This window comes from Moschus berezovskii, chromosome 4 (assembly GCF_049115385.1).
Source record: "Moschus berezovskii isolate FMDL1 chromosome 4, NW_MosBer_1.0, whole genome shotgun sequence".
Taxonomy (NCBI): Eukaryota; Metazoa; Chordata; class Mammalia; order Artiodactyla; family Moschidae; genus Moschus; species Moschus berezovskii.
The window spans coordinates 68898400-68905949 of record NC_142463.1 but is presented as its reverse complement, the minus strand read 5'-3'; positions in this window follow the sequence as shown (position 1 = coordinate 68905949).

Genomic DNA, 7550 nt, shown 5'->3' with positions numbered 1-7550 from the left:
ACCAATAATAACTAATACTTTTTGGAGTTATTACAATATGTCAAATAATACCTTAGCTATTTAAAAATATACTGTCTCATTTAAATTTTATAGCTATCCTACTTACTATTTTTCTTCCAGTTTTACAAATGAGAATTCTGGCACTCCAAAAAGGAATGTCAATTTTCCAAGGTCTCGGAAGTATTGAGTTTCAGGGCCATGATTCAATTCTAGTTCTGTGTGACTCTTGTCCATAGCTTTTATCTATAGTGTCATACTGCTAGCTGACTGATGAGTGAAAAATCACTTACTCTTTCTAGGGTTCAGTTTATTCATATCTAAAACAAGGAATTCAAACTGGATGACCTCTAAATTCCTTCCACCTGTAGCATTTTAAGATCCAAGCATTCTATGTTAAGAATATTATCTGCTCAGTAAATAGAATTTGAAAAATCTTGACCAAACATTGTAGTAGGTTTGAAACTCTTCCTTTAGATAAAAACTTTCCAACTATAAACGCCTATTATCTTTTAAGTATAAAGTAACTGTGGTGTTGGAGAAGACTCTTGAGAGTCCCTTGGACTGCAAGGAGATCCAACCAGTCCATTCTAAAGGAGATCAATCCTGGGTGTTCATTGGAAGGACTGATGCCAAAGCTGAAACTGCAATACTTTGGCCACCTCATGCGATGAGTTGACTCACTGGAAAGACTCTGATGCTAGGAAAGGTTGGGGGCGGGAGGAGAAGGGGACGACAGAGAATGAGATGGCTGGATGGCATCACCGACTCTGTGGACATGAGTTTGAGTGAACTCCGGGAGTTGGTGATGGACAGGGAGGCCTGGTGTGCTGTGATTCATGGGGTCGCGGAGAGTCAGACACGACTGAGCGACTGAACTGAACTGAACTGAACTGAACTGTGTTCTGACTTTCAAACCTCAGATTCAGTATTATCCCTCTCCTTATTTCCTATCTATTTCTGCCTCTCTGCTTTTAAAAGGAAAAAAAAGGAAAAATAAAATATATCTTTTGAAAATGTACTGCTTCCAATTCCATGGTAGCAGGGGTTGTAAACTTAAATATCTACTGGGAAATTTCTTTTTAAAATAAATGCATGAATTGACCCAGATCTGAGAAATACATATTTTTTTCAAGTAGACATGTGACATTTACCAAAAGTTACTATTTTTTAGTCTATAAAAGGGGCTTCCCTAGTAGCTCAGCTGGTTAAGAATCTGCCTGTGATTCAGGAGACCCTGGTTCAATTCCTGGGTCGGGAAGATCCCCTGGAGTGGGGATAGGCTACCCACTCCAGTATTCTTGGACTTCCCTGGTGGATCAGATGGTAAAGAATTCACCTGCAATATGGGAGATCTGGGTTCGATACCTGAGTTGGAAAGATCCCCCTGGAGGAGGGCATGGCAATCCACTCTAGTATTCTTGCCTGGAGAATCCCCATGGACAGAGGACACTGGCGGGCTATAGTCCATGGGGTCACAAAGAGTCAGACAAGACTGAATGACTAAGCACAGCACAGCACAGTCTATATGGCAAGTTTCATAAACTTCAATGGATTAATACCATTTAGAGTATGTTGTTTCACTAAAGTAGAGTTAACTTGAAATCACTAACATATCTCACACGCTAGTAAAGTCATGCTCAAAATTCTCCAAGCCAGGCTTCAGCAATATGTGAACCGTGAACTTCCAGATGTTCAAGCAGGTTTTAGAAAAGGCAGAGGCACCAGAGATCAAATTGCCAACATCCGCTGGATCATGGAGAAAGCAAGAGAGTTCCAGAAAAACATCTATTTCTGCTTCATTGCCAACAAAGTTCCATCTAGTCAAGGCTATGGTTTTTCCCGTGGTCATGTATGGATGTGAGAGTTGGACTGTGAAGAAAGATGAGCGCCGAAGAATTGATGCTTTTGAACTGTGGTGCTGGAGAAGACTCTTGAGAGTCCCTTGGACTGCAAGGAGATCCAACCAGTCCATTCTAAAGGAGATCAGTCCTGGGTGTTCATTGGAAGGACTGATGCTAAAGCTGAAACTCAATACTTTGGCCACCTCATGCGACGAGTTGACTCACTGGAAAAGACTCTGATGCTGGGAAGGATTGGGTGCGGGAGGAGAAGGGGACGACAGAGGATGAGATGGCTGGATGGCATCACCGACTCGATGGACATGAGTTTGAGTGAACTCCGGGAGTTGGTGATGGACAGGGAGGCCTGGCGTGCTGCAGTCTATGGGGTCGCAAAGAGTTGGACACGACTGAGCGACTGAACTGACGTGAACTGAATAAATTCCCCAAATTTGGAAAGTACAGAAAACTCATTTAATAACCTGAGGATCCAACCCAAGGAAGAAATCACAATTACCAAACAGTATTAAGTGGATAGCAAAAATGTAGCATATCAAATTGTGTTGGACATAGGTGAAACCATGCCTAGGTGAATATATATGATTCAAGTATCTATCTCAAGAAATTGGAAAAAAGCAGAAAATTAAATAATGAAAATTAAACCATTGTAATGAAATAGAAAAAGAAATATTCAATGGGAAGGATTCATGAAACTAAAGTTGGTTCTTTGCAAAGACTAATAAAATTATAAGCACCTGGGAAACCTGTTCAAGAAAATAAGAAAGCATAGGTTACCAAAATCATGGATAAAAAAGTAGATAATAGCACAAATTCTATAGATACTAGAAAGAGAAAAAAAGGATATTTAGATAGCTTTAAGGCAATACATTCACAAATGTAAATGAAAGGAATAAAATTTTTTAAAAATACAATTTATCAAAACACTCACAATTATTAATAGAAACAGAAAATCTGAACAGTCCTAAATATGTTGAAGAAATTGACTTAATAATTTAAAACCATCACACAAAGAAAATTCCAGGCCCTGATGACTTCATCTGTGACTTTGCCCAAGTATTTAAGGCATAAAAATAAATCAATTTTACAAAAACCCTTCCAAAAAGCAAAAAAATAAAGAACACTTTCCAATTTATTTCATGAGCTAGCATAATCCTGAAAGCAAAATCTGACAGACATCAGAAGAAAAAAAAAAAACTATGGAGTAATATCTCTAAGAACATAGAAGCAAAAAACCAAACTGTTAGCATATAAATTCCACCCACATATGCAGAGGTGATGTTGCTGAAACTCAGCCTCTCTTCACCGATGCTGGGTAGACAGAGTTTTGGGTGAAGTACAAGAGAGTAGCTTTTATTGCTTTGCCAGGCAAAGGGGACCATGGTGGGCTAATGCCTTCAAGACTGTGTAATCCATCCTGGAGTGGGTAGTGAGGAGTTTTATAGCGTCAGGGAGCAGGGCATGATCAGCTCATGGACACTTCTTGGATTCATTGGCATCATGGTGAAGTTTCAAGCATCATCGATTTTTCTGGTTTCAACCAGTCTAGGGTCTATGTTCTTGTGGTCAGCAGTTTTCATCTGGAGAGAGTCTACTTCCTGTAAAAAACAACCTAGAAATGTGTTACAGGCCTTTATCTGTATCTTTCAGGGAAGTGAGATTTTGGTAATTCTGCTGTGTGGCAGACTTTCAGTCTAAATTGACACCAGTTTCCCAGCCCAACAGCTACTCTTTGTTTCTGAATCTTCACATTTCCCAATCATTAAGTCTTGAGGCTGCATTTTACTTCAAAAGACAAGGGCCTTGTACACAGTTTCAGTGATATATCATGACTAAGTGGGATTTATTCTAGGAATGAAAGATTGAAATGAGGTTTGAAAATTGCACTAATGTATTAATTGTGTTAGCTTACTAAAAAGAAAAACCATGAGATCATCTCAACAAATGCATAAAAATCAGTTGGTAAAGTCAACATCTGTTTTGATAAAAATGCTCATCAGACAAACCTATTAATATATACAGATGTGCTCACTCAGTTGTTTCTGACTCTTTGTGACCTCATGGACTGTAACCCACCAAACTCATCTGTCCATGGGATTTTCCAGGCAAGAATATTGGAGTGGGTTGCCATTTTCTCCTCCAGAGGATCTTTGACCCAAGGATTGAACCCACACCTCTTGTATCTCCTGCACTGGCAGGTGAATTCTTTACCACTGAGCCAGCTAGGAAGCCCATTTATACAGAAAGCAACTCTTTTTCTATGTATAAGCAACAAAATATTAGAAAATGAACATTTTAAAATACAAAGAATTTAAATACCAAGGAAAAGACTCCAACAAAAGATTTGCTGAGTCTATTAAAGAAAGCTGATCGCCGAAGAATTGATGTTTTTGAACTGTGGTGCTGGAGAAGACTCTTCAGAGTTCCTTGGACTGCAAGGAGATCCAACCAGTCCATTCTGGAGGAGATCAATCCTGGGTGTTCATTGGAAGGACTGATGCTAAAGCTGAAACTCCAATACTTTGGCCACCTCGTGCGACGAGTTGACTCACTGGAAAAGAGTCTGATGCTAGGAGGGATTGGGGGTGGGAGGAGAAGGGGACGACAGAGGATGAGATGGCTGGATGGCATCACCGACTCGATGGACATGAGTTTGAGTGAACTCCGGGAGTTGGTGATGGACAGGGAGGCCTGGTGTGCTGTGATTCATGGGGTTGCAAAGAGTCGGGCATGACTGAGCAACTGAACTGAACTGAACTGAAAACTTGTTGATGAGAGAAATTAAAGAAAATTATTTTAAAAAGGAGGCTTGTATCATATTCATGGATTGTAATAGTCATTAATGAAATATGTCAAATTCCCCCAAAAACTGACTTACATATTCAATGGAATCCCATGTGATATCTCTATAGTTCTTTTTCTACACCTTGAAAAGCTAACTGGGGCTTTTCTGGTGGCTCACTTGTAAAGAATTTGTCTACCAATGCAGGGGACATAGGTTTGATCCCTGGTCCTGGAAGATCCCACATGCCATGGGACAACTAAGCCCGTGTGCCACAACTACTGAGCCAGCGCTTTGGAGCCTGTGAGCAGTGACTACTGAGCCCACGCACCACAACTGCTGAAGCCTGCACAACCAGAGCCCGTGCTCTGCAACAAGAGAAACCACGGCAATGGGACGCCTACACACCACAACTAGAGAGTAGCCCCAGCTTCTCACCATTGGAGAAGGCATGCAAGCAGCGACAAAGACCCAGTGAGGCCATAAATAAAAAAATAAACCTTAAAGAGAAAAATGAATTCTAAAATTTACATGGAAATGCAAAAAAAACAAGAAGCATCAAGACCAGAGGTCAGTAAATATTTTTGGTAAAGGGACAGATAGCAATTATGTTAGGGTTCGTGGCCCAGGCTATCCCTATTGCAACTACCTGATCCTGCCATTGTAAGTAGAAAGCAGCCATAAACAATATGAAATTGAGAGAGAATAGTTGCTTTCCAATAATGCTTTATTTACCAAAATAGTTGTTGGTTCTATTGGTCATAGTTTACCAACTCCTGATCAGGATAATGTTGAGAAATAAGGGAAAAGTTGCAGGATTTAAACTGCAGGATATCAAGACAAAATTACAGTATGGAGACAGTTTGGTAGTGACCAAAATAGACTAATGAAATAAGAGTCCACAAACAAACCCACACGTAAATGGACAGCTGATCTACAACAAAGGCAGCATTGCTAAGCCCATAGACAGCCTTTTTTCCCTTAAGTAATCCAACCCAAAGGCGTAAAATGTTTTAAAATGTTGGTTCCAAATCTAAGTGGCCTATTAATTTGTACATGGAATGAAAAGCCTCCAGCGGCCATATGACTGAAGATGTGGTTTCTGTGGTTAGCCTACAGTAAGTAATAAAGCCCAAAAATCATTAGCCATGATTCCCCAAGGTAACAATCAGTAGAGTTCTTGTGAACATCCATATCACAATTATGGTTAAACAGTAGAAACATTTTATGATGAGTAATGACTTTTCATGTGTGTGTGAAATGAAAGACTTGCCTGCCTTATAAACACACATTTGATAGTTCATATGTGTTCAAATTATTTGTGCTTTGCCTGGCATATAGATGGAATATTTGTTAGGATATTTGTTCATCTATTTCAGTAGTCTAAATTAAAAATTACCTAAACAAAATATAACATTTCTTCCTTATCAGGGTCTGTTCTGGGACATGCTTCCAATGGCTGAGTGGCCCTGCATGAGCTTCCAGATTCCCAGGGTTCTCTTGTCTGGTTCTCTGTCTCTAGGACTCATGGCTCAAATCTGATTTTCCTTCTTCAGGGGATACATCTGGGATTCTTACTCAAATGCTGAGTTAGATTCATTAGGTCTGGGAACGGGATCTGAGTTGCAACATTCCTAATAATCTCTCCAGTGATGCCAGCATGACAGCTTAGAGACCACACTCAAAGGTATTACGGCCCACACATCAAAATTACATATCTGAATTCATTCCACTTAGAAATTATATTAGTTATGGTGGCTGCTATAACAACCACAAACTGTGGCTTAAAACAACAGAGATGTATTCTATCATCATTCTGGAGATCAGAAGTCCAAAATCAATATCATTGAGTTGGAATCAGGATGTCAGCAGGACTATTCTCCTTCTGTCCAGAGGTTCTAATAGAGAATCCACTCCTTGCCTTTTCCAGCTTTTGCTGGCTTTTGCCAGCTTTTGCCATATTCTGTGGCAGCAAAGGAACCAGCCCTGTTGACAGCTTATTTCAGACTTTTGACTTTCAGAACGATCAGAGAATAAATTTGCACTGCCTTAGTCCATTCTAAAGGAGATCGATCCTGGGTGTTCATTTGGAAGGACTGATGCTAAAGCTGAAACTGCAATACTTTGGCCACCTCATGCGAAGAGTTGACTCACTGGAAAAGACTCTGATGCTGGGAAGGATTGGGGGCGGGAGGAGAAGGGGATGACAGAGAATGAGGTGGCTGGATGGCATCACTGACTCGATGGACATGAGTTTGAGTGAACTCCAGGAGTTGGTGATGGACAGGGAGACCTGGCGTGCTGTGATTCATGGGGTCACAAAGAGTCAGTCACGACTGAGCGACTGAACTGAACTGAACTGAAGCCATTGAGTTTATGGTAATTTGTTATAGCAGCAAAAGGAGGCTGATGCACCAGTAAACCCATGCTGCATAATTGGGATTTTAGCTATTGTGAACAATGCTGTTAAATATGTCTTTGAAATCCTGATCTCAATCTTTAAGGTATATACCCAGAATTGGAATTGCTGAATCATACAGTAATTCTACTTTTTATTTCTTGAGGGACCACCACACTATTTTCTATAGCTGTACCATTTTATATTCTTACCAACAGGGCACAAGGGTTTCAATTTCTCCATATCCTTGCCAGTACTTCTTACTTTCTGTGTTTTTTTTTTTTTTTTCCCTTTTCTTCTGTTTAGGATAATAGTTATCCTAAATAGGTGTGAATTGGCATCTCATAGTTTTGATTTGCATTTCTCTAATGATTAATGATGTTGAGCATCTTCTCATGAACATGGTGGTCATTTGATTATCTTTGGAGAAATGTGTGTTCAACACCCACCTTGTATTTTTAAACTAGCAAACGTCAATTTTTAGTGCAGTTGTAGTTTCAGAGAAAATTTGAGT